This window comes from Bos grunniens, chromosome 28 (genome assembly GCF_055505025.1).
Source record: "Bos grunniens cultivar Pamir isolate PY7600 chromosome 28, Bosgru_T2T1.0, whole genome shotgun sequence".
Taxonomy (NCBI): Eukaryota; Metazoa; Chordata; class Mammalia; order Artiodactyla; family Bovidae; genus Bos; species Bos grunniens.
In genome coordinates this window covers 17,561,894-17,588,143 of record NC_141192.1, presented here as the reverse complement: position 1 = coordinate 17,588,143, position 26,250 = coordinate 17,561,894, and the positions used below count along the sequence as shown (strand labels likewise).

Here is a 26,250-nt window from a genome sequence, read left to right as displayed (position 1 = left end):
TCTCCTTTAGAATGGACTGGTTGGATCTCCTTGCAGTCCAAGGGACTCTCAAGAGTCTTCTCCAACACCACAGTTCAAAAGCATCAATTCTTCGGTGCTCAGCTTTCTTCACAGTCCAACTCTCACATCCATACATGACTACTAGAAAAACCATAGCCTTGACAAGACGGACTTTTGTTAGCAAAGTAATGTCTCTGCTTTTGAATATGCTATCTAGGTTGGTCGTAACTTTCCTTCCGAGGAGTAGCGTTTTTTAATTTCATGGCTGCAATCACCATCTGCAGTGATTTTGGAGCCCAGAAAAATAAAGTCTGACATTCTTTCCACTGTTTCCCCATCTATTTCCCATGAAATGATGGGACTGGATGCCATGATCTTCATTTTCTGAATGTTGAGCTTTAAGCCAACTTTTTCACTCTCCTCTTTCACTTTCATCAAGAGGCTTTTGAGTTCCTCTTCACTTTCTGCCATAAGGGTGGTGTCATCTGCATATCTGAGGTTATTGATATTTCTCCTGGCAATCTCGATTCCAGCTTGTGCTTCTTCCAGCCCAGCGTTTCTCATGATGTACTCTGCATATAAGTTAAATATGCAGGGTGACAATATATAGCCTTGATGTACTCCTTTTCCTATTTGGAACCAGTCTATTGTTCCATGTCCAGTTCTAACTGTTGCTTTCTGACCTGCATAACCTTTAAGTCTTACATTAGGTGAAACACGTCAATCACAAAAAGGCAAATACTATATGATTCCACATACATGATGAACCTATAGCAGAAACAGAAAGTAATAAGCTGAGGCCAGAGATTGGTGGGGAGAAGGAAGGAGAGATTTATTTTTTAATGAGTATAAAAGTTTTCTGCTTGAGAAGAAGAAAAAAATTCCAGAAATGAATGGTGGTGGTAATTGCACAACAGTGCAGATACACCTTATGCCTCTCAATTGTATACTTTTAAATGTCTTTTTAAACAATAAATTTTTAAAAACAGTGGTAACATAGACACAAAATTTACTATTTTAAGGTTATATTAAATATATTCACCACATTATGCAAACATAGCACAATCCCTATTTTTTAACAGGACACCTGAATTGTATTTCTCAAACTCTGGATTTATCTAATGGCTGCCTTGTAGCATGGTTTAAATATTTCTCTAGTCCTTTTATTTCCTGTAAACTAGAAGTTACACCTGAAAGTTTGATCAGAGTAAAATTAAGTACTTCAAGCAAGAACTCTTCATAGATCATTTTGTATATTTCATAAGCCTTGGCTTAGTTTTCTTCTTCCAGGTCTAACCTGCCATTAATAACATGAAGTCTGTCTTTCATCTCAGCCATTGTAGTTTCCACCTATAGCTTTGCTTCTGTTGTCGTTCAGTTGCTAAGTCGTGTCTGACTGTGACCCCATGGACTAAAGCATGCCAGGTTCCTCTACCCTTCTTTATCTCTTGGAGTTTGCTCAAATTCATATCCATTAAGTTGGTGATGTTATCTGTACCTTCCATGTTTCTAGTTAACACATTCAATCTTCTTCTAGCTTTTTAAGCATATGGAACAGTTATAATAAACTGTTTTGCCATCCCTCTCCACTAATTCTATCACCCATGTCACTTCTGTTTCAGTTTTTCTTTTTCTTTTTCATCATGAGTCATATTTTCCTGCTCCTTTGCATGCCTAGTAATTTCTGATTGGATGCCAGACACTGTGAATTTTACATTTTTGGGTGCTGGATATTTTTGTATTCCTGAACCTATTCTTGAGCTTGGTTCTGGGACACGAATAAATTACTTGGAAAGAGTTTGACTGTTCAAGTCTTGCTTTTAAATTTTTTAGGTTAGGCCAAAGCAGTATTTAGATTAAAGCTAATTTACCTCACTACTGAGGCAAAACCGTTCGGAGTACACAAGTCCCCATTTACTTGCAGTTTGGCTCTTTGTGGTTTCCATTACCCATGGTCAACACTGACCCAAGAATATTAAATGCAAAATTCCAGAAATAAACAATTCAGAAGTTTTAAATTGTGTGCTCTTCTGAGTAGCCTGATTAAAAATCTCACTGTCGTGTTCCATGCCCCATTCGCTGTCCTGCCAGCTCCCCATGTGAATCATCCTTTTGATTGCCTTATTTGATCCTCAATAACTCTGAGGTTTCTCTGATTCCAAAGCCATTGCTCTTAACCATTATGCTTCCTTACCATTTCAGGAATTATTAGGATAGAAAGTCAAATGATATCAACCTTAAGTTGAAAATCAAATTATGAAACTACTTAATTCAAATGCTATCACAGATTACAGGCCTGAGAAAATTGGTAATGCTGCTTTATTTGAAACACATTACAATAGAATCTACTTGATCATTTTTAAAAACACAATTTTCAAATCTAAAAGGAAGTTTTATTTGAACAAGGAAAGGACATGATTGAAATGAAAATGAACTATCACCTGAAACTAGAAAATGTAGATTTAAGTGTATTTATAGTATTCACAACAGTTCTGTCAAATAGAATATGTCAGGATGAAAGAAAGGTTTCCTATCTGCACTGTTCAATACAGTAGCCACTAGTTATCTGTGGCTACTGAGCATCTGAAGCGTCTCTAGTAAAAGTAATAAACTGATTTTTAATTTTAATTATCATAAAATTTAGTTATAAGTCATCTGTCTCCACCACTAGACTGTGAGCTCCTTAATGAGTAGAATATGTTTTATTTCTCTCTTTCTAGTGCTTAGGCACATATTAGGAAAAGAAAATAATTGATGTGTGGCAGAACGTGTGGATAGAATTTTCTAGGAATGTCCAAGTAAATTCTCTAAATGCATCAGTCTGATAAAGGTTACAGAATGCAGACTTAATCTATTAAATTATATCTTACTTCTACTCTGATTTTTAAAGCAGATAAAATATCGTAATTACTCATTTATTCACCAAACATGTTCTGAGCTTGTATATAAGACAGGTACTCTGTTGAGTGTTCAGGAGATGATGGCGAATAAGCCTTGTTTATGGCATCAAGAATCACTCATTCTCTAGGAAAATACATACAACTGCTCCACAAAATAAGAAGAGTATTTTTAAAAAAATAAATATTATGGGAACCACCAAGGCAAATAACCACCTGAGAGTGGAGGGAAATACACAAACTGAAGAACAACTCATTAATCTAATCTGAAGATGAATAATAACTCACCAGTTGGAAGATGGTAGGATGGTGAAGAGGCATTCTAAGTACAACAAACAGCCCAAGTAAAGGCATAATGACACAAAAAGGCACAAATCATATGGGGAACAAAAAGTAGTTCACTATGACTAGAACATGGGAGAAGGAACAGGAAGAGAAGGTAGAGAGATGAAGTTATATTACAGCTAGATTCTAATGCCCTTCATGTGCCATGTTACAGAATGCTCATTTAATCCTACTAGGATAGTGGACAAATTTCACATGTTTAGTTTTTAAAAACGTAAACTTTAGCTTGCTGGTTTAAGTCCAATAACTCCAATGAACAAACTTTAAAATGAAAAATCTGAACTGTAAGTAGAGCTTATAAATAGACATCAGTAACTGTCTGACTCTGAACAAGCAAGATTATTAAGACAGGCATTTTAAGTTTTAAATGACCAATTTTAAACAAAATCATTTTGAAGGAAAATGCAAACCTTACTTGTATGCCTCACATGAATGATAAGGATTTATCTCTTAAAGATTTCCATGAAGTTTTCTTTTTCTCATACTCAGTAACCCTATTTTAAATTTATTATTGTTGGCGAGGAATCCTTACAATTTGCAAAAACACAAAACTGATTACTCTGTTAGTTTAGGGGGAAAAAATTAATCCAGCTCTAGCTGATTATTTTCTCATTAATAGGGCCAACACCTCTCTGCTCAATGTAGCAGTATTTAAACTCCCACCCCCAGATCATTAATGATATTTGATGTCAATCAGTTCTCACAGTTGTTCAGTTCCACAGTTGCCTCTTCTGGTTTTTCAAGTAACATTCTAAACTGCTATCTCTTCCACCTGCAGGTGTCCAGTATATCATGTTCTCAAAGTATTACTGTTTTGCAGGAGTATTATCCTGAACTTATTTAAAAGGAACAAGCTATCTTCCTCTTACTGACCTTTACTGAGCTCAGAGTTTGTGTAAAATTTACTCAATACATTTCCCCATCCTGACATTTACACCTGAATTAAGCAATTTTTATTTTTGTGTGTTTTTTTTTTTATTTAAGTATAGTTGATTTACAATGTTGGGTTAGTTTCAAGTGTATAGCAAAGTGATTCAGCTATACATAAATATATTTTTTTAAGATTCTTTCCCACTATAGGTTATTACAAGATACTGAATATAGGTCCTTGATATTTATCTATTTTATATATTAGTATGTATCTGTTTTTCCTGTGGTCATGTATGGATGTGAGAGTTGGACTGTGAAGAAGGCTGAGCGCCGAAGAATTGATGCTTTTGAACTGTGGTGTTGGAGAAGACTCTTGAGAGTCCCTTGGACTGCAAGGAGATCCAACCAGTCCATTCTGAAGGAGATCAGCCCTGGGATTTCTTTGGAAGGAATGATGCTAAAGCTGAAACTCCAATACTTTGGCCACCTCATGCGAAGAGTTGACTCATTGGAAAAGACTCTGATGCTGGGAGGGATTGGGGGCAAGAGGAGAAGGGGACGACAGAGGATGAGATGGCTGGATGGCATCACTGACTCGATGGATGTGAGTCTGAGTGAACTCCGGGAGTTGGTGATGGACAGGGAGGCCTGGTGTGCTGCAATTCATGGGGTCGTAAAGAGTCGGACACAACTGAGCGATTGATCTGATCTGATCTGATGTATCTGTTAATCCCAAACTCCTAATTTATCTCCCCCCACCACTTCACTATCCCCTTTGGTAACCCTAAGTTTGTTATCTATGTCTGTGAGTCTATTTCTGTTTTCTAAATAAGTTAATCTATATCATTTTTTTTAGATTCCACATACAAATGGTATCATATGATACTTGTTTTTCCCTGTCCTACTTCACTTAATACAATAAACTCTAGGCCCATCCATGTTGCTGCAAATGGCATTATTTCATTCTTTTTTATGGCTGAGAAATATTCCACAATACACATACATCCCACATCTTCCTATCCATTCATCTATCGTCACCTATCAGTGAACATTTAGGTTGCTTCCATGTCTTGGCTATTATAAACAGTGCTGCTATGAACACTGGGGTGCATGCATCTTTTTGAATTAAGAGTTTTCTCCGGACGTGCATTCAGGAGTGAGATTGCTGAATCATATGGTAGTTCTACTTTGTTATTTAAAGAAACTCCATGTTGTTCTCTTCAGTGGCTGTATCAATTTACATCCCCAACGATAGTGTAGGAGGGTTCCCCTTTCTCCACACCCTCTCCAGCATCTATTATTTGTAGATTTTTAATTTTTTGGCCATGCCCTACAGTTTGCAGGATCTTAGTTCCTGGACCAGGGATTGAACTTGGGCCCATAACAGTAAAAGAGCTGAGTCCTAATCACTGGACCACCAGGGAATTCCCTAAACTTTTTAATGATGGCCATTCTGACTGGTGTGAGGTGATACCTCATTGTAGTTTTAATTTGCATTTCTCTAATACTTCGTGATATTGAGCATTTTTTCATGTGCCTGTTGGTCATCTGTGAGTATTCTTCAGAGAAATGTCTATTTAAGTATGCTCATTTTTCAATTGGGTTGTTTTGGTTTTGTTTTTTTTTTATATGAAGCTGTATAAGCCTAAGCAATCTTTACAAATTGGGCAGTCTGCTAATAATTGTGTAGCTTAAACAAAGTTTTCTAGTTTATTGCTATATATGCAACATGCAATTTAAAACCCGCTAAAATCCAGACAAACTGAATAAAGAACTTAATTCCTCTAACATCTATCTATTTTAAACTCTCTGGGCTAAACATTCTCAAGTTGGGAAAATAAATTCTTTTTAGACATTATGTTTTGTCATTGTCACTGTTAACAATCACATTTAGGGACTTCCCTGGTGGTTCAGCAGCCTAGACTCTGTGATCCCGCTGCAGGGGGCCTGGGTTTGGTCCCTGATCAGGGAACTGGTTCCCACATGGCGCAACTAAAATTCCATGTGGCGCAACTAAAATTCCATGTGCCACGACTAAAAAAGGTCCCGTGTGCCACAGCTGAGACCTGGCGTGGCCAAATAAATACATAAATAATTGAAAAACACAACAATCACATTTATGAGAATCTGCTAAATTCCAGGCACTTGGCATATATTAATTAATCCTTAAAAAATCCCTATGAGATATTACTATTTTCATTGCAAATAAACTCAAATTCTGAGAGATTAAGTAACTTACTCAACATCAAGAAGTGATGGAGTTGAGTTTTAGAATAGAGACCTGTCTGCCTAAACTAAAGCCTGTGCCACCAGTGTTAGCAAGTACAGTTCAAACAACCACTCAATTGAGCTACTAACATCTTCTAAATGAAAACAAGAAAGTGGAGTAAACAATACGCTGCATCAATTATATTTGCTCTTAAAATATAATGAATCATCAGAATAATCCATGAAGATACAAAACAAGATACTAATGTTAACTATAATTTTAAAGTTAACACTCAGTAACAGCAATTAGTGACAATTATTTATTTCTTAAACAATGCTCAAAATTAAGTAGTTTCTATACAGATTTTTGAATATGAAATAATTAAAGAATCAAGTATGTAATCATATTTACTACATATACTTAAATACTTAAAACATTTATTTACTATTTATAAACTGCAGTTTATATAATCAAGTTCACACACAACAAAAAATGCTTACCAATAATCAATTTTAACAAACTGGCCAAATATACAACATATTTAAAGTTGGAAAATCTGAGTACTCCAGAGCATGGGTACTTATACATGTAATAACAATACAAATAGGTGCACTCAAAGAGTTCAAATTTCAAGTTCTATAAATTAATAGTAGACATTTTAAAAAGGAAAAATCGACATGCAAACTGTAAAAAATAATTTATATTGGGAAAGGAAAGCAGTTAATTTTTTTAAATACATGTAAAATTATTTTAGTGAACATCTGCTATTACTACCTGCCCAGCAATCTTCCTCCCTTCTCCAGGAAATGACACTTCAATTTTCCTTTGGGAACTATATGTCACCTACCCTTAATTCATGTGCTTTTAAACTGTATCTCCCTCCATCCTACTCCACAGTGGGAAGAAGATCCAATTCTGACCACCCACGGCATTCCATCTGTCTGGTCACAGAGATTGTCTCTAGGATGGGCGATGACCCAAGTAAGGCCACAGAGTAGTTTGCTATTGTAACAGAATTCTATTATAATAGAATCAGAAAAAGGGAAATTTTCTCTCTTCTGGAGTTTCTGAGGTTGTAGGATGTAAGCCCAGTGCTATCAATGCCATCTTTCCCAGGGAGTCTGACCCCAAACTCAACTTCTCCACACTGATGCCCAACCCAAAGCAAGAGGAAGTAGTGGTTACTTGTTGGCATGGGAAAAGATAAATTAGGATTTCAAGTTTCAGTGTTGTATTTCTTATAATGTTTCTGTTTTTCAAAAATAAATGAATATTACTTTTATAATAGGAAATATAAAATATTTAAAAATACTACCCCTGTATTTTCTTCTCAACTCTTCTGAGATAGCAATATTTAATGTCTTAAAAAGCATTAGTAATTTTCTCAGAATTTACTTAAGTGAGTAAAAATCTACTTAAAAAGAATAGACTTTTTCCCTTAGCATAAAATCAAGCCATTTTCCTTTCTGGTGGGGGAAAAAAAAAGTTGTGAGTAAACTTTTTAAAAAGTTAGTTCTCTTTTAAAGGAAATATTAAAAAAAAATTATACTCAAGGGCAGTCCAGTGGTTAAGACTCCATGCTTTCAACGTAAGGGGCGCAGGTTCCATCCCTGGCTGGGGACCTAAGATCCCACATGCCACATGACGTGGCCAAACAAAAAACTACTCCATGTGGAAAAAAATTGGTAAACATTTAGCAAGTGTCGCAGTCATTGTAAAAATTGGTCAAGATGGAAAAAGTGGCCAAATTAGGTGTAATAACTTTGTCAATTACTCAGTCCTATGTTTCTGAATAATATAAAATCTGAAGGGTCAATTAAGTCTTTCAGTTATTATTTTACATAATACTGCATTATAGGATAAATTACATACCATTGTGAAACACAGGAAAGTCAGTCTCAAGAGTTACCTCTTGGGAATGCAAAGTCTATGCTACATAGTAAATGTTCTCTAGATTATAAACGAAGATAGCAATACACTCTTTTGTTCTCTTGCTCATATTAGTTTCTGTCATTTTCCTTTTCTCCCCAAGTACACAACCAACCCCTGAATCTTTACTTTTTGTTAGCATTACTTTGTGTCTTATAACCTTCAGTAAGGTCACTGAGGGTTTCCTATGTGGTTCAGTGGTAGAGAATCCGCCAGCAATGCAGGAGACACAGGTTAAATACCTGGGTCTGGAAGATCCCCTGGAGAAGGAAATGGCAACTCCCTCCAGTAATCTCGCCTGGAAAATCCTATGGACATAAGAGCCTGGTGAGCTACAGTCCATGGGGTCTCAAAGAGTCCCACACAACTGAGCTACTAAAAGGACACTGAGAGCAGCTGGAAGCCAGAGCCACGTTTTCACAAACAAGGGAGTGAGTTCTAAAAAGGTTTTAGGATGAGACAATATTTAAGAAACTCAACACCGTAGGCAACGCCAAGAGGATAATGGGACGGTCAACGTGGCCAACACCTAAGTCTCAAGATGCTGACATTTTATTAATTTGTCATATCGTTTAATGAAACCTAAACTCTCCAACAGCTATCAACCCCAAACTGTTTCATTCCTTTCTCTTGCTAGATCACGTGCACCTGTGACTCAAAGGAATATTTTACCATAAACAAAGGTATACCTGAGAAACTGCCCCCAAATTCACAGACACATCTACTTATAAAACAGAAAGTAAATATGTCTTTCCAAGTACCACAAAGAGAATAAAGTATTTTACTCTAGTCCTAACTATAAACTGGTTATTCTACATATACGCGCAAGTATCTACAATACTTTTTAGGCATCTGAAAGAGAAGATAAAGAAACCATACTACTACACAGGGAGGAACTCAAAAAGTAGTTCGGTTTAAACTCTTCTTCCAACATTTTTACACTGAGTCAATAACGCCCGGCTCATTCTCAAAACATCGTATTGCGGACCAGGATAGGATAGTGAGAAGGAAACTTGAGAGAGAATGGGTAAGACACTGGGAAAGATAAAAACTGAACGGTCCAGGAAACCTGCACTTTGTTTTGTCCCTTCAGGTCCCCATTTATTTTTCCACTTTTTTCATTTCAGTGATTAAAACTTCCCCTCATCAGAGACCTAACTATAAGCTCCCCACCCACTTCCAACCACATCCCCAGATGCCAAGGATGGTCCCTGGTCGCCTGTGAGAAGAGGGACGTCGGCGCTCAACTGAACCCTGCCGCTGGGAACTCGGAAGTAGAAGTTCTCCCGGGACAGGCAGAAGGGACTGGGAGAAGTGAAGGAAAGCTGAGGAAGCGAAGCAGGCAGGACTAAGGACTGGTCTCAAGCCCCAGTCTGGACACATCAGGGGGAGACAGCTGTCCCGCTCGACCAGAGAAGTCGCCTGACCCCAAAGCAGACAAACGGCTGGCCCCAGAGGTCTGGTCTCTAAAGCTGTTTCGCATCCGCCTGCCTTTCGCCTTCCCTAAAAGGCTGTCTCCTCAAACCTTCACAGTCCCAGGACTCACCCGTCCACGCCTGAGCTGCAGTTGCTTCTCCGTCAAAGCCGCCCACCTCCGAACACCATGGAGACGAAGAAACAGCCAAGACAAGCCTCCACTTCCACCACCCACCCTCACGTGACTCTCCTAGTCGCTGGGCCTTTCGGGATCGTGGTGAAATACGTGTGGGAGGAGCACGGAGGAAAAGGGGTGGGGAGAGGCCCGGAAGCAGCCCGCCCCGCCCGGACCCCGCCCCGGCCTCGGGCCCCGCCCTAGCCTCGGCTCCGCCCCCCGCAGTATTTAGGAGCGAAGGTAGGCTGTCACCGAGACGCTCGCTGGTTTTTGCTCTGTGCATTCTACCTCTATCGCCCTCACTCCCCGACACACAAGTATAGGAATCTGTTAAAAAGATTTATTGTGCCTGTTGCCACCTCGTTGATACCTTTTTCGTGCTGGCTAAGCAAAAAGGAGTCAGTGAAAAGAGAATTGGACCACAGTGAGTTGGAAATTATTTTCGAGCTGCATTTAGATTTAGGCATCTGATAAAATTTGCCTATTTCCTGATTTTGAAGTTTTTTTTTCAACTTAAAAAACCTCCTCACCGCTTCTTTTACTCTTAGTTTTTGTGTGTTTTTTTTAAGTGTTCTCTTTGCAAACTAATGTTGTTGAAGAGTTTCGTCACTAACCTACTAGTAGCATGTTTTTTTCTGATGTTCTATCAGAACTGAGGATGGAGAGGGGTCCCCTCTTCTGCTGTGGAAACAGAATGACAGTATTTTGATTATGATGTGAGAGAAGTTTTAAAGAAAAGTTTCTTCAAAAATTTCCTTAAAGCTGTAGAAAAAGCTACAACAAATAGAACTATTAATATCATTGGATTCGATGAAGTAAGTAGAACAGCTATTTTCTGCATTTCTTCTCAGAGGACTGTCCCTCCGCGCTACCCTAAGAACGACACATTATTGTGTTCACGGCACTGTGCTCGCAATTTACAAGCAACCCAATGTTTGTTTACAACCATCCTGCTGATAAAAACTTTTTATTCAATTGCAGGCTAAGACCCCAAGGTAATGAGCAAATGCTAGAGCTGGCACAGACCTAATCTAAAGATCACCAAGGACGTCTTAAGCAGTTTTCTTCAATCTGCTGTCCTCTGGATCCGCTTGCCTCAGGAGTTAGGAATCTTGGCTGATTTGCTTCTTAACTATCAAAATGTGCCTTTTTTGTATTTCTATTTAGAGCCTGTTATCTGTTAAGTGAAAAATCTAATAAAGACATCCTTCCCCGTTTACTAGAAGGCACTTAGCATGGTATCCTTCTCAGGCAGCCCATCCATTCACGCTGATGATGGGCATTTCAAGTTGTGTCATAGGTTACTATCAAAAAACACTTTGGGGCTCATGGAATCTTAACTGGTAGCTCGGTCAAGTGTTTCTCAGAATAAGAAAAAGAAAGTTATCAATACATAAATTTTGGACAAAGATCAGTTATTAAGAATTGGTAAAATTCAATCCTGGTTTTAGTCAAAATTTGTCTAGGGACTTCCTTGGCTGTCCAGTGGTTAAGACTCACAGCTTCCAGTCTTCCTGCAGGAGCAGGGGTTGATCCCCAGTGGGGGAACTAGGATTTCATGTGCTATGTGGTCCAGCCAAGAAAAAAAAAGGTCTAAATTTGTCTATATAAAACTGAATAACCTGTTAAGCTAATTATTAAATGTCATGTAAAAACATAAGTCACTGATCTTAAACTTTTTAGTTTCAGGACCCCTTTACACTCTTAAAAATTATTAAGAACTCCAACAACTTTTATGTGTTATAACTATCAATACTTGTCATGTTTTAGAAATTAAAACTTGAAATTTTTAATTTTTTTAGTCATTAAAAAGAGCACATTGTATGTTGACATAAATAGATATTTTAAAATAATAACTATATTTTTAGTGCATCATGGTTTTACATTTTTGTTAAATTTTTAATGTGTGGTTTGTAGAAATAAGATGATTCTCATATCTTTTCTTCTTTAATCTATTTCCATGAGTGTATCTGTGCACACTTAAGTCAATCAGTCGTGTCTGACTCTTTGCAACCCCATGGGCTGTAGCCTGCCAGACTCCTCTGTCCATGGGGATTCTCCAGACAAGAATACTGGAGTGGGTTGCCATGCCCTCTTCCAGGGTATCTTCCCAACCCAGGAATTGAACCCGGGTCTCCTGCATTGCAGGTGGATTTTTTACCCACTGAGCTACCAGCAAAGCCTAATCTGTTTCCGTATCAGTCATCAAATAGCCACTGGAAAGCTCCACTGTACACTGAGAGAATGAAAGTGATAAAGGCAAATTACAGCTTATTATTATTAGGAAAAAACTCTTGCCCTTACAGATCACCAGAAAGGACTCAGGAAACCCCCAGGAGTCCATGAACCATACTTTGAGAAGTCTGTTTTAAACCATACAAATGTCAGCTACTTTAAAAAACAAACAAACAAACAAAAGCTATCATCAAGCAGAACATTTAGGGGAAAGAGGGACAATACAGAAGAGACAATACAAACAATTTGCAAACTACACCAACCTTGTAAACGTGAGTACTCTTTCTCCATTTTCAGGAGCACAGATTAAGTTATCGAAATTCAGGGTCATAACTGAACACAGTTGGCAACCCACTCCAGTGTTCTTGCCTGGAGAATCCCAGGGACAGGGGAGCCTGGTGGGCTGCCGTCTATGGGGTCGCACAGAGTCGGACACAACTGAAGCGACTTAGCAGCAGCAGCAGCAGGAGTAACTGAACACAACTGTATTCTGCATTGGAAACCGGTACAGCAATCCAATATTGTCTTTCTACCTGCCTGCTATCTAAGGTGGTTCCTGTCACATGATATATAATACCACTAAAGTAGATTTATATTCCCTGCACAAATTAAGACTCAAAGTTTGAAGTTAAAATTCTGTTCGTAAACATATATTGAATGTCTACAACATGCAGGGTTCCTAAATAGGTGCTGGGCTTATAAAATTTTATAAGCACAGTTCCTGCCCTTGGGCAACTTATATATGTATAATAAGACTTAAACCCTGGTATAAATGTATTTTTGCCACATTCAGTGGTTCCCAAATGAGTTTGATGATCAACTGTCTCAGAATTATCTGGGGAAATTTTAAAAATATGTATTCCTAGTTTAAGAGATATGATGTTAAAGGGCATCAGGATGGTGCTCAACAATTTGGATTTTTTTTTAAGTGACCCAAGTGTTTCCATATAATAATGGGTCTGGAAATGAATACAAAGTACATGACTTGGTCTTTGTCCCTAGTACTGTGCTCAGTCGTGTTTGACTCTTTTGCAACCCTCTGGACTGTAGCCTGCCAGGCTCCTCTGTCCACAGGATTTTCCAGGCAAGAATACTGGAGCAGGTTGCCAGGCCCTCCTCCAGGGGATCTTCCCTATCCAAGGATGGAACCCGTGTCTCTTATGTCTCCTGTCTTGGCAGGTGGATTCTTTACCACTGAGCCACCTGGAAAGCCTGTCGCTAGTAGTGTGACACGTAAAATATGATCTCTTTATTTCATCTTCAATATTTCCAAAGTGTATTATTGTTTGAAGACCTTGTTATCAAGAGACAGAGTAAATAATTTCATTCAGTTAAAATAGAAATTGACATACTTATTTCAAACATTGTATAGTTCATCTGCCTTTATCACATAAAAATAATGTGAGATATTACCATAGCAGTTTGCATCACATGACACCACTGTAAGAAGCAAAACATCTTTTGCAACAAGAATCTGATGACAAAGTGTTGTTTTATAGAGCTTTGATTAAATTCCTTTAAAATGAATTCAATGAAATGCCCCATGTTCCATTATGCTTATCTTTAGGATTCCACAGATTATAGTATTTCAAAACTTATGCAGTTTTTCTTCATGGTTTTCTTTTGAGGATATGTTATGTTTGAGGAGCTATTGAGAGACTTATCATCCATAGTTTCTGTTGCTGTCAGTGTTCTTCGCCAATATTGTAGCCAGAATTATATTCGAGTAAATAAGACAAAATTTTAAAAACAAGCTTAATATTTCCTTCTCTCTTACCACAAAGAGGGGAATAAAAGAAATAGCTAACTGAGCCATAAATATGATTAATAAAAGTTGATATATATATATATTTCTCTTAATCATATGATTGATAATAACTTCAAAATTAAAGACTCCCTGCACAGATCTTGATTTCGAAATATTTTATCCCGTGAAAAGGAATCAAAGCTTCTTGAACAAATGGCTGATTTCAGGGCTAGCATAGGAAGGTACAAGATGATCTGGAACATCCTGTTGTGTCAGAAATAAGTGCTCAAAAAATAAAATGGGGGCATGTCAATAGCAGCCTGCTTGAAGGGCCTCTCATTGGGCAAATGTGGGATAACTAGAGTATCAAAATAAGAACAGTAATGAATTATGATCCACTGAATAAAATAAGAATTTATTCATGTATTCTAACGAGAGAGATGGGGAAAAGGAAAAGCTGTTCTCTATAGAGCTTGCCCACTGATAGATGGAGAGAGTGGTGCAGTTGGAAAATCACCATTTTGCAACTATCATAGAAAAGATTGGTTTGGAAAACATCATCAATGGATTCTAAACCTAGGGGGAAAGTTTGATGAGAAGCAGTATATTTTTCAAATCTTCAAAGTATCTCTTCATGGATTTTCTATTTTTTTAGAAGTATAATAGAGTGGGGCAGGCCCAATCCTTAGCATATGGCCATTGCTGGGCACCATTCCCACACAACCCATTACCAGGCAGTGGTTACCCCAAAACCGCTGACACAGGATGGTTAGAGTGGTAGTTAGAGGTCCTATTCAATCATTGGTCAGCACCACAGGGGACCGCTCCCTCAAGCCAGCAACTGTCAATGAGCAACTGTTAGTAGTCTGCTCAGCCATTGGTTGCCACTAAAGAGAGCCCCTCCCCCAAGGACCAACTGTCAGTAAGTGACCGTTAGTGGTCCATTCAGCTAATGGTCGGTGGAATGGTGGTCATCAGGCAAAGAATGAGGTAAGAGTGGATCCTGGCCTTCTCACTGGGACTGTCAGGCTCACCTGGCCTCAGGCCAGTGGGTAAGCTGCAGGGCCCAGGGAACAGGCTAAGGGGATGTGTCCTGCAGAGCTCCATAGCCCTTGCCAAGGCTGCCCACTGGGCTACGCCCAGGCCTTGAGGCAGCAGTGAACCTCTCCCCAGTCCTGCCTCTGTGAACTAATGGCATAATCTGTCTGCCTGGGGTGTAGTCTGTGGGTTCTGCCTCTGCCGTGTGGGCAGCCTGAGGAGGCTGAGGGCCAGCTGAGTCCTAGATGCCTGGCTCCCCCAGTGATAACAGCCACCAACTTTGAGCTGCCCCTTAGCCAGGACCTGACCTCAGAGGGTGACAGTCTGTGCCTTGGAATCTGGCCCTTTCTTGTCAGAACAGAGAATAACATTTGTTTGGTGATGCTTGCTAAGTCACTTCAGTTGTGTCCAGCTCTTTGCGACCCCATGGACTGTAGCCCGCCAGGCTCCTCTTTCCATAGGATTTTCCGGGCAAGAATACTGGAGTGGGTTTCTATGCCTTCCTCCAGGGGATCTTCCCAACCCAGGGATCAAACCTGTATCTCTTATGTCTCCTGCATTGGCAGGTGGGTTCTTTACCACTAGCGCCACCTGTTTGGTGCAGCTTTACAGAAACATCAGTACCTGACCATGACTGGACACCAAGAACAAGGGATCTGACACCAAGAAGTTTGCAACAGCTAACCATGCCCCTTCCCCATCTTTCCTAGAAAAGGGCTTTGCTGAGAGTTTTGGGGGAGTTTGGGGTTTTTAAGGTATGAGCCACTCATCTCCTTGTATGGCCTTCAATAAACCTTTCTGTCTTCCAAACTCTGACATTATGGTATTGTTTGACCTCACTGTGCACCAGGCATATTGACTTGTGTTTAGGTAACAGAAGAGGGGAAAAGTAACTATAATAGTGGAAAAACTAGGCAAAACTTTAATCAGTGACCACATGCCTCCAGATGAGATACTCTGAGAAGGACATAATGTCACTTGAATCTAATTGTGAGGAAATGTCAACCAAACTTAAGAGAACATTCTCTTAAGTAACTGTCATGAAAGAACCCCATCCCAGAAAAAAATGTCGAGGAACTATTTAGTGAAAGGGACTAAAGAGACTTGATGGGACTTCCCTGTTCCCTGGTTAAGAACTCCCCTGTGAATGCAGGAGATGTAAAGAGATGTGGGTTTGATCCCTGGGTCAGGAAGATCTCCTGGAGGAGGGCATGGCAACCAACTCCAGTATTCTTGCTTAGAGAATCCCTTAGACAGAAGAGCCTGGTGGGCTACAGTCCTTAGTGTTGAGAAGAGTCAGACACAATTGAAGTGACTTAGCACGCAAACACAAGAAGACTTAACAATTAAAGTCGACACGTGATCTAAACTGTAACTTGTACCAGAGCAGGGGAAATACTATTAAAGATTAATTGAAACAGTTGACAAAGTTGGAATATGGACCACAGATTAGAAAAAAGTAGCTCCCACATTTGATAATTGTGTGGTGATTATATAAAGTAAGTTACTTTTCATAGTAAAAACACATTGAGGTATGAAGAGATAAGGAGGCATAATGCATGCAATCTATTCTCAAATGGTTCAAAAAATAAAAAATATCTAGAGACAGAGAATGCAAATGTGGCAAAAAAAGTTGAACTTGAATAAATAATATTCAAAAATTCTCTGTCCTATTCTTACAATTTTTCTATACGTTTAAAAAAAAAAAAACTTTAAGAGTTCTCCACTTTGTCTCTCTTAGGCTTCATCCCAAAATGGGCTAGAATGGGTTCATTCATCATGAACCTTTGTTTAGTTATTTTATTTCTACTATTATTACTAGTCAGATGGTAATTATCTTTTATCATTTTAGTTAATTATATACTATCAAAAGAAGGAAAGCAACTGACTTTATGAAAGGCAAAAAGCAATACCCTTTAAAAAATTTTTTTGAATGATATATTTTTAATGAGCCCAACATATCCAAAATATCACTTTAACAATTAACCGACATAAAATATTATTAATGAGATATCTTAGGTTTTTATGCTTGATAACATATCTTCAAAATCAATGTGTATTTTATATTTACAGCACATCTCAATTTGGACTTTTTTTTTTTTTTTTGCCTCACTGCTTGGCTTGTGGGAATCTTAGTTCCCTGACCAAAGACTGAACCCCAGGCCACAGCACTAAAAGTGCCAGCTTCTAACCAATAGACTGCCAGGGAATTCCCCATGGATTTTTTAAAAAGTTGAAGTATAGTTGATTCACAATGTTGTTTTAGTTTCAGGTGTACAGCAAAGTGATTCAGTTATGCATATACATACACATATATATTCTTTTTTCAGATTTTTATCCATTATAGGTTATTACAAAATATTGAGTATAGCTTCCCGTACTATATAGTTGGTTCTTCTTGTTTATCTGTTTTGTATATAGTAGTGTGTGTATGTTAATCCAAACCCCCTAATTTATCCCTCCCCCATTCCCCACACATCTCAATTTGGATTGGCCACATTTCAAGAGTTAAATAGCCACGTGTGGTTGAATGACAGTATTTGACAGCACAATGCTAGGGAAAAAGACAAATGTAGTCAAGGGGACTTTCAAAATGCCATAGTAAATGCAGTGACAGAGATTATGTTCAGGATCACTCGACCACCAACGTTTAGACTTGAGCCTCCAGTGACCTTCCAACCCCAGACCTGTTCACACTCGAGAGACTTTGTCCACTTCAAACAATGGCCCCATGGCTGGCCTCAGCCAACCAAACTCAATATATCCAAAACAAAGTTCATCCTCTTATTTCAAATACCTCCTCCTGCTCTCTCATTTGATATTTCAGTCGATAGTACCATTATCTATCTGTTCACTCAAGCCATCTTCATTGTATCTTTGGGCAAAGGAGCACTTATCTAGAAGATAATTTAAAATCTAAATGCTTATCAAAAAATGCACCTTCTTCTCCACCCCAACTGACTGAGTTTGTTCAGGCCACTTTTATCTCTCACAGGAGTTACTATAAGAATTCCCCTCCCAATTTTATTGAGATATAATTTGACATACATCATTGTATAAGTTTAAGGTGTACAGCATAATGGTTGATACAGATGAGTAAAAAGCCAAAAAGAGAAAAATTTCCTTAAAAATATGAACCTCTTCATGAATTTCATGGCATCTTTATGGAGAGCCATGGTAATCTCTGTATCATTCCATTTTAAGACAGGGAATATAGAAAAATAGATTGAACGGCATGACCTTTGCTTTCCCCAAGCTCAATACAATATGATTTCTCGAGTACCTTTAAGGACTAGATAATTTCTAACGCTGGGCTTCCCTGGTGGCTTAGTGGTAAATAATTCACCTGGCAGTGCAGGAAATATGGGTTCAATCCCTGGGTCAGTAAGATCTTCTTGTGAAGGCAGTGAGAACCCACTCCAGTATTCTTGCCTGAGAAATCCCATGAATAGGAGGGGCCTGGCGGGCTGCAGTCTATGGGGTCACAGAACTGGACACACCTTAGCGACTAAGTTTAGTTCAGTTCAGTTGCTCAGTCGTGTCCAACTCTTTGCGACCCCATGTTTAGCGACTAAACAACACAACGATCTCTAATGTTAAGAGCAAGTCAGGGGGTCCCCGGAAGTTCAGACCTAGATACATCTTCTGGCATGGCCACATGCCAGCCCCTCTCAAACAATTCCTAATCCCAGTTGCAGGAACTTTTTATATTTGCAACTAAAATTTGATTCTAGATATTTTAAGAAATTAACTGAGACAGCTGTTTAGATGAATTAAGGTTAAACAAGGCAGGGAAATTAGCACACATTCCAGTCTTCCTAAAATTATTTTAGAAAATTAATTTTTCTACCTCCTATAAGCATTCATCAAGTTTCCCCTAAATAATTGTCAAGTTGGAGGGTTTTTTCCTTTTTTTCTAATTTTAATTTGTCTCATAATTCTTAAACATTACTTTCTAATTACAAATGTATGCATGCCTTTAAATTCAAACAGTTGAACAGTGTATGAAATAAAATGCATGCCATACACTTCTCAATTGTTTGAATTGTTCTCAGTTTGAAGGTGTTCTCAATTCAATTGTTTGAATTGAGAAGTGGGTTCTCAATACACAGTGGGTTCTCTCTAATGTTACCCACAAAGATAACAACTCTTATGATTTTATATCCTTCTAGACTTTTTTCTTTGCTTCTGTCACTGTATCTATCTGTATGTGTATACAATGTTTTAAGAAATGGTGATCATTTTGCACAGTTCTTTTATTTCTTATTTAACACATAAATCTTTTTTAACCTTAATTTTTAGGGACTTCCCTGGCAGTCTGGTGGTTAAGATTCCACACTTCCTCTTCAGAGGGTGCAGGTTAAACCCTAGTCAGGGTATTAGGATTCCACATGCTAAACATCAGGGCTACAAAAGTTTTTTTTTTAATTTAATTGTTATTTTATCAAAGCTATGCATGTATAGTTTTTTTTTTTTACAAGTAGTATAACAGTCAAATAATTCAACTAGCAAAAATTGCTTCTAATCATTATGTAACACATTCACATGGCTTAAAATTCAGAAAGTACAATGGTATACAACATGAATAATCTCCCTTCTACCTGTCCCTGAGATACCCAAATCTACTCATGGGCAACAAATGACATTGGTTTTTATACATCCTTCATTCATATACAGATACATGCACATACACACACGCACACATATACACACCCACACACAGAAGATCTTTTTATATCATTACGTAAAGGGGTTCCTCAATTGTATATAACTGTCATATTATAGACATGGCTTTATTTCATTAGTCACCTGGTTATTTAGTCAGACTGTTTCTAATTTTGCTCTTAAAAATAATCTGCTATGAATAACCTTGAATATACATCATTTTGCCAATATGTGGGTAATCTATGGTACAGATAGATTCCTAAAAGTGGAGCTGTGAGTCAAATTTTTCACAGATTAGGGCTTCTAAGAACAGATTCTGGGACGGAAATTTAGAGTTCAGGGTGTTTTTAGGGAGTGCCCTTGGGTTTAACAGCTGTGCAAGGGAGAAGGAGGAAGTGGGATTGAGCAAAAGAAGCTAAACTTTGAAGATGCCGCATGAAGCCTCAGCCAACTCCATAGGGAAGCCATGGACCTGAGATGACCTATCAGAATTGGCCCGCATTGGGTGCCTGTTGTTTTAGTTGCCCAATCGTGTCTCTTTGCGACCCCATGGGATTTTCCAGGCAAGAATTTTGTAGTGGGTTGCCATTTCCTTGTACAGGGGATCTTCCTGACCCAGGGATCTAACCCACGTCTCTGGCATATGGCAGGCAGATTCTTCACCACTGGGCATCTGGGAAGCCCTTACACAATAAGTGAAAAAGGCCTTTATACCGCCTTCTCCGTTAGTCATTGGTTGTGGGCTGTCCCAGGAAGGCATCGACTTTTGGTGGGGCAATTTTTTGCAGCAAGGCAAAACTTTCAGGGGCTGACAGTTGAAGATTGTCTACTGACAGATCTTCCAGAAGCTGGAGCAATAAAACCTTCCTTGAAAGAGCATATCTAGGTGTCCCATCTCCACGTTCGACCCCAAAGGGTATGACTTTGGTGGATTTTGCCAAATTGCCATACCAATTTATACTCCCACCTCGCAACTTATGATAATGTCTGTTTACTCATATCCTCCCCAACAAAATTTTATCAAGCTTCTGAATCTTTGCCAGTCTGATTAGGTGAAATGTCTTGCTTGCCTGCTTGCTAAATCACTTCAGTCGTGTCCAACTCTTTGTAATCCCATGAAATGTAGCCCACCAGGCTCCTCTGTCCATGGTATTCTCCAGGCAAGAATACTGGAGTGTGTTGCCCTTCTCCAGGGATCTTCCTGACCCAGAGATTGAACACATGTCTCATTATGTCTCCTCCTTGGTAGCCGAGTTCTTTACCACTAGCACCACTTGGGGAGCCCAGTGATGTCCTGGTATAGTTTTAATTTTCTTATTTTTTTTGAAGGAAGTCAAACTTCTTTTTGTCCTTTTTTTTTTTTTCTTTGAAGTGTCTATTTCTATCCTTTGCACTTTTCCTACTGGGCTAATTTTTTTAAAGTAATTTGTAGGAACTCTTAATGTTAAAGATTAACATTTAACATTGCAGGCGGATTCTTTACTGAGTCACCATGGAAGCCAGACTTGATCCTTTTAAAATGTAAGCCAGTCATTTCACTTTCTCAATGTATCTCCATTTCCCTCTGTCACGCAAATGTATGTTTCTCGGTTCTTTGTCTCATCACAACAAAGATTTGGAGCAATGGACATTAAAGCCCTCGGCGCGTCACAGCTCTCGGGTCTTGGACAAACGGTGCTACAGCTCTTAGGCAAATCAGTGTTACAGCTCCATTTTATTTAGAAGATAGCAGGAGAATCCAAGACTCAAAGAGAAGAGAGTGGAGGAGTGCGTGGGGGTGGGGGGGGAGAGAGGGAGAGAGAGAGAGAGAGAGCGCACACGCACGGGAGAGAGAGAGAAAGAGAGTGTGCACGCACGCGGGAGAGACAGCCCCAGAGAAGGCGCTTTGGCTCCTCCTTTTATATGTTTTTTCCTCCACCTGGGCCTGCCCTATGCAAATTGGGCTTAGCCAGGAGTGCTGTTTATTTTGTTTGTTCTGCCTGAAGTCTTCACTCTGGTCCTCGGACCTTCCTTGTCTTTTAGCCACTGCAATTTTGGACTCCTTTTCCCTATTCTACCTACCTAACATTCCCCCCTCAAGAGATGGGAGGCCCAATTCTTTGGGAATAGGGGCATCGAGGTCTTTCTGGCTACTTCCTTCTGAACTGGGGCGGCGAGGGGTATCGGGCCTCCCCCTCTTGCTAGTCTCAATCCTCAGAGTCCTTATAGCGGTGTCCAAGGGTGTGTGATATTTTCCATGGTCAGCTGTAGTTTTATATCTCTGTTGAACTGGCACTACATGTTGTAGCTGGTTGACCTGGGCAGAGACAAAACAGGTTAGACAATTGACAGTACATAGAATAATCATAAGCATCATCAATATAGCATAACAAAGACTAGTAGGGACATTGGTCAATTTTAAATTCACATGGCCAGGATGGCTCAAGTCCCTCCTTGTTCAGGGATCAGAAGATCTATCTACTGTCTGTTTTGGAGTACAGTCTCTGTCAAGCTGTGTTGGCTCCTTAGAGTTATCCTGAGAAATCTTATCCCCAGAAACCAGATTTTGGGGGTGTTCATTAGAATGGCACTCATTGGTAGTTCTGAATAGGTATCTGAGATCTCCCAGGGGCTCACAGGTGTATTGAATGTCCTCTTCTGTTTTCTTCCGTGGCTTGACTCGTGAGTAGTGAATCCAGGAGTCATGTCCTGGTACCTTGACTGCTGTGGGAGTAGAAAGTATTACAGGGTAGGGGCCCTTCCATGTGGGCTGGAGTTGAGCCTTTGGGGACCCATCTTTCCAGACTTTAATTAGGGCTTGAGTTCCTGGAGCATATAGTGGTGACTCTTTAGAATCTTTTGGGTCCTGGTTCATACCCCACAAGTGTATATCCTGTTGGAATTGCCCCAATGGCTATGGTATAAGACTGGAGGGTCTGAACCTCTGGATCTAGGAAGAGGTCATTGACATAAACAAAAGGTCTCCCATATAGCATCTCATAAGGACTAAGACCAACCTGTTCCTTAGGGGCAATGAGGGTGTGGAGGAGAGCTATTGGTAAAGCCTCCTTCCATCCCAGAGAGGTCTCCTGGGTTGTCTTTTTTATCGATGATTTTAAGAATTGATTGGCTTTTTCTACTTTTCCTGAAGATTGAGGCCTCCAGGCACAATGGAGATAATAAGTAATGCCCAATGTTTTCGAGACTCCTTGGGTGACCTTACAAGTAAATCATGTCCCATTGTCACTTTGTAATGACCTGGGCAGACCAAATCTTGGAATGATTTCATGGAGCAGTTTTTTTACCACCTCCTCAGCCTTCTCAGTCTGGGTGGGAAAGCCTTCAATCCATCCTGTGAATGTATCTATCATGACTAATAGGTATTTATACCCTTGAGAAACTGGCATCTGGGTGAAGTCCATCTGCCAGTCCTCTCCTGGGTAGGCCCCACATCGTTGGACAGGCTGGGCCAGCTGGGGTCTTCGAGCTCCTTGAGGGTTGTTTAATTGGCAAATGGGACAAGAGGAGACCACCTGTCTTATAGTTGTTTGGAGGCCTGTTCCTCTGAAGGACCTTTCTAGTAATCTTTGGAGGGCCTTTTCTCCTAAATGAGTAGTGGCATGTAAGGAGTTAACCAACATCCATTGGAGGTTTCCAGGCAGAAAAAGGAGTTCCCCCTTTTGGAACCACCCCATATGATCTTCTTGAAAGCCCTCGCTCTTAGCTTTAAGAGTCTCACCTTCAGTATATGAAGGAGTTTCTGGCAAATTAGTCTGTGGAAATGAGGTGGCAATCCCTATTAGGTCATGGTTCTGTAATGCTGCTCTCCTAGCTGCCTGATCAGCTGCTCGTGCCACTTCCATGTTCCCTTTTTGGTGTCCTTTACAATGGGAGACTGAAACCTCAGTAGGCAGATGGACTGCCTCCAAGAGTCGAAGAATCTGATCACCATATTTGATTGGGGACCCTCGGGTGGCCAAGTGGCCCCTTTCTTTCCAAACAGCCGCATGTGCATGTAGGACCAGAAAGGCATACTTGGAGTCAGTGTAAATGGCTATTCTTTTTCCTTTTCCCAGCTCTAAAGCTCAAGTCAGGGCTATGAGCTCAGCTAATTGGGCTGAAGTACCTGGTGGCAGAGGCTTAGCCTCTATGGTCTCAGAATTGGAGACTACTGCATACCCAGCTCTTCTTTTTCCATCCAAGACAAAGCTGCTTCTATCAGTGTACCAGATTTCCTCAGGATTGGTCAGAGGATCTTCTGACAATCCCTCTTGGGGTTTTGTCCAGTGGTCCAAGGTTTCTAGACAAGAGTAAAAGGGGAGAGAGCCCTCGAGGGTAGGTAAGAGGGTGGCTGGGTTAAGAACCTCACAAGGGGATATAGTGAGGCCTGGATTTTCCATCAGCATTACTTGATATCTGAGGATTCTTTAATCAGACATCCATAAATGGCCTCTCCCATTTAGGAGTTGTTTTACTTGGGGGCTGGTAAAAATAGTTAGTTTGCCCCCAAAGGAGAGTTTTAAATCATCTTCTATCATGATTGCAATAGCTGCAAGATTTCGAAGGCAGGGGGGCCAACCTCGGGTAGTTGGATCAAGCCTCTTGGATAAGTAAGCCACAGGCTGGGGCTCAGATCCCAACCTTTGAGTTAACACTCCCAAGGCTATTCCCTCTCTTTCATGGACATAAAGTTGGAATGCTTTTTCTGGGTCTGGCAACCTCAAGGCAGGTGCCTGAGTTAAGGCCGGTTTTAGTGTAACCTCTGCCTCCTTTTGAGGAGTTCCCCACATCAGTGGGATTGAATCATCTCGTCCCTTTAAGCTTTCATATAAGGGCTGGGCAAAAAGACCATAGTTGGGTATCCAGATTCTACAATAACCAGTTAGCCCCAGGAAAGCTCATAATTGTTTTCGAGTCGTGGGGGAGGGCAACTGGAGGATTCCTTGTACCCGATCAGAGGACAGCCTCCTGGACCCGTGTGTAATCTGAACTCCCAGGTAAGTGACCTTTGTCTCGACCATCTGTGCCTTAGCACAGGAGACTTTATATCCCCTTTCTGCCAAGAAGTTTAGAACCTGAATTGCATGTTGTTGGGCACTTTTCTCATCTGGAGAGCAGATTAGTAGGTCATCTACATGTTGTAATATTTTCCCATTAGGTCCCAGGTCCTGATCTAGGAGATCCTGGCTAAGGACCTGTCTAAACAGGTGGGGGCTATCTCTGAACCCCTGAGGTAATACTGTCCAAGTCATCTGTTGGTGTTTTTCTCCTGGGGCCTCCCACTCAAAGGCAAAAAGGTATTGGGATTCTTTAGCCAGTGGTATGCAAAAAAATGCGTCTTTGAGATCCAAGACTGTAAACCACTTGACACTGGGTGGGATTTCTCCCAAGATTACATAGGGATTGGGTACTGTGGGATGGAGGGGGACTACAGCTTCATTTATGATCCAGAGATCTTGAACCATTCACCAGGTTCTGTCTTTTTTCTTTACTGAGAGGATTGGGGTGTTACATGGCGAACTGGTAGGGACCAATAGCCTACAAGCAAGGAATTTATTTATTAAAGGCTGTAGTCCCTCCCGAGCCTCTCTTTTGAGAGGATATTGTTTCCGGTTAGGAAACTGAGTAGGATCTCGGAGGACAATGATGACCGGTTCAGCTTGGTGGGCTCGTCCAGGAATCCCCTGGTCCCACACCTCGGGGTTAATTTTGTCTTCCCACAGTTTTTGGTCCCTCTCTATTGAGGGTGTAATGGGTTCTTCAGTAGTAACCAGGAGCTATAGAGCTCTAGGGGCTGAAAAACTTCCCATCACAAGGGTGGTCCCCAGTTTAGTGAGTATATCTCTTCCCAATAAGGGGGTAGGACACTCAGGGACCACCAGAAACTGGTGGGAAAATACTTGTCCATCCCAGCAACAAAGAAGTGCTCGGGTGAATCTTTTAGTAGTTGCTTTTCCTATAGCACCCAAAATGGTTCAGGTTTGGGAGGAGAAGGCTCTGGAGTAGGAGATCAAGGCAGAGTAGGTAGCCCCTGTGTCAACCAAGAAATTCTCGGACCTACCTGCCACATCCAGTTGCACCCTCGGCTCCAGCCCCGTGATGGTTATCTGTGACAGGCAGGCTGGCTAGAGTGGGCCGCTTCAGTCCTCTTGAACCATCGTGAGGGTAGGCTTGGCACTTGACCTTGAGGCTCTTGGGTCCCCAGGGCAGAGTGTCGCCCAATGTCCCAGTTGATGGCATTTGTGGCAAGCCGTTCTAGGAGACTTGTCAGGGTTTGGACACTCTTTGGCCCAATGCCCCGCCTGTCTACAGATCAGGCATGGGTCTCGTGCCTTGTCCCTCAAGGACTTGGGGTTTGCCATAGGGCTTCTCTGGAGGGCGGCCAGCATCTGGGCATGCCTTGTCTCTTTCTTTCTCTACTTCTCCTGGGCCTTGGCCTCCTTCTCCTGTTCTCTGTTATAAAAGGTATTGGTGGCTGTCTGGACAATTTCATCTAAAGAGGCAGCAGGGTCCTGCTGTTGTAGCTGCTGTAACTTAATTCTGATATCTGATGTACATTGGGACAGGAATTTGTCCTTTAAAATCACCCATCCCTCGTAAGAGTCTAAGTCCAGGTTGGTAAACTTTTGGAGTGCCTCTTTTAGCCTCTCCAGAAAGGCAGTGGGGTTCTCATTGGGCTCCTGAGTTATTGCTGAGACTGGGCACAGTCCCACAAGTAATAGGCTTCTTTATGTTTCCATGGGTG

At 40.4% G+C, this 26,250-nt stretch overlaps 1 protein-coding gene and 2 long non-coding RNA genes across 5 annotated transcripts in view; 1 reads left to right on the top strand and 2 right to left on the bottom strand.

Moving 5' to 3' along the window:
• Positions 1-9,922, bottom strand: part of MICU1 (mitochondrial calcium uptake 1) — a 227,770-nt gene extending 217,848 nt beyond the window's left edge. For both annotated transcript variants that reach the window (XM_086382117.1, XM_086382116.1), the window contains exon 1: positions 9,797-9,922. The gene's annotated coding sequence lies outside the window, so the exon portion shown is untranslated. The remainder of the gene's footprint in view (positions 1-9,796) is intronic.
• Positions 9,923-10,072: 150 nt separating this feature from the next.
• On the top strand, positions 10,073-11,066 carry LOC147342928 (uncharacterized). Of its 2 annotated transcripts, none has more exons than XR_015156845.1 (3): positions 10,073-10,265; positions 10,466-10,656; positions 10,823-11,066. It is a non-coding gene; the product is annotated as an uncharacterized LOC147342928 (long non-coding RNA). The 2 variants fall into 2 exon arrangements; XR_015156846.1 differs by having other exon boundaries at positions 10,082-10,265; positions 10,492-10,656.
• Positions 11,067-14,741: 3,675 nt separating this feature from the next.
• The window catches only part of LOC147342927 (uncharacterized), a 69,205-nt gene continuing 57,696 nt past the window's right edge, over positions 14,742-26,250 (bottom strand). The window contains exons 4-6 of the long non-coding RNA XR_015156844.1: positions 23,632-23,805; positions 22,143-22,229; positions 14,742-21,822 (exon numbers count right to left, since the gene is read on the bottom strand). This is a non-coding gene — a long non-coding RNA (uncharacterized LOC147342927). The remainder of the gene's footprint in view (positions 21,823-22,142; positions 22,230-23,631; positions 23,806-26,250) is intronic.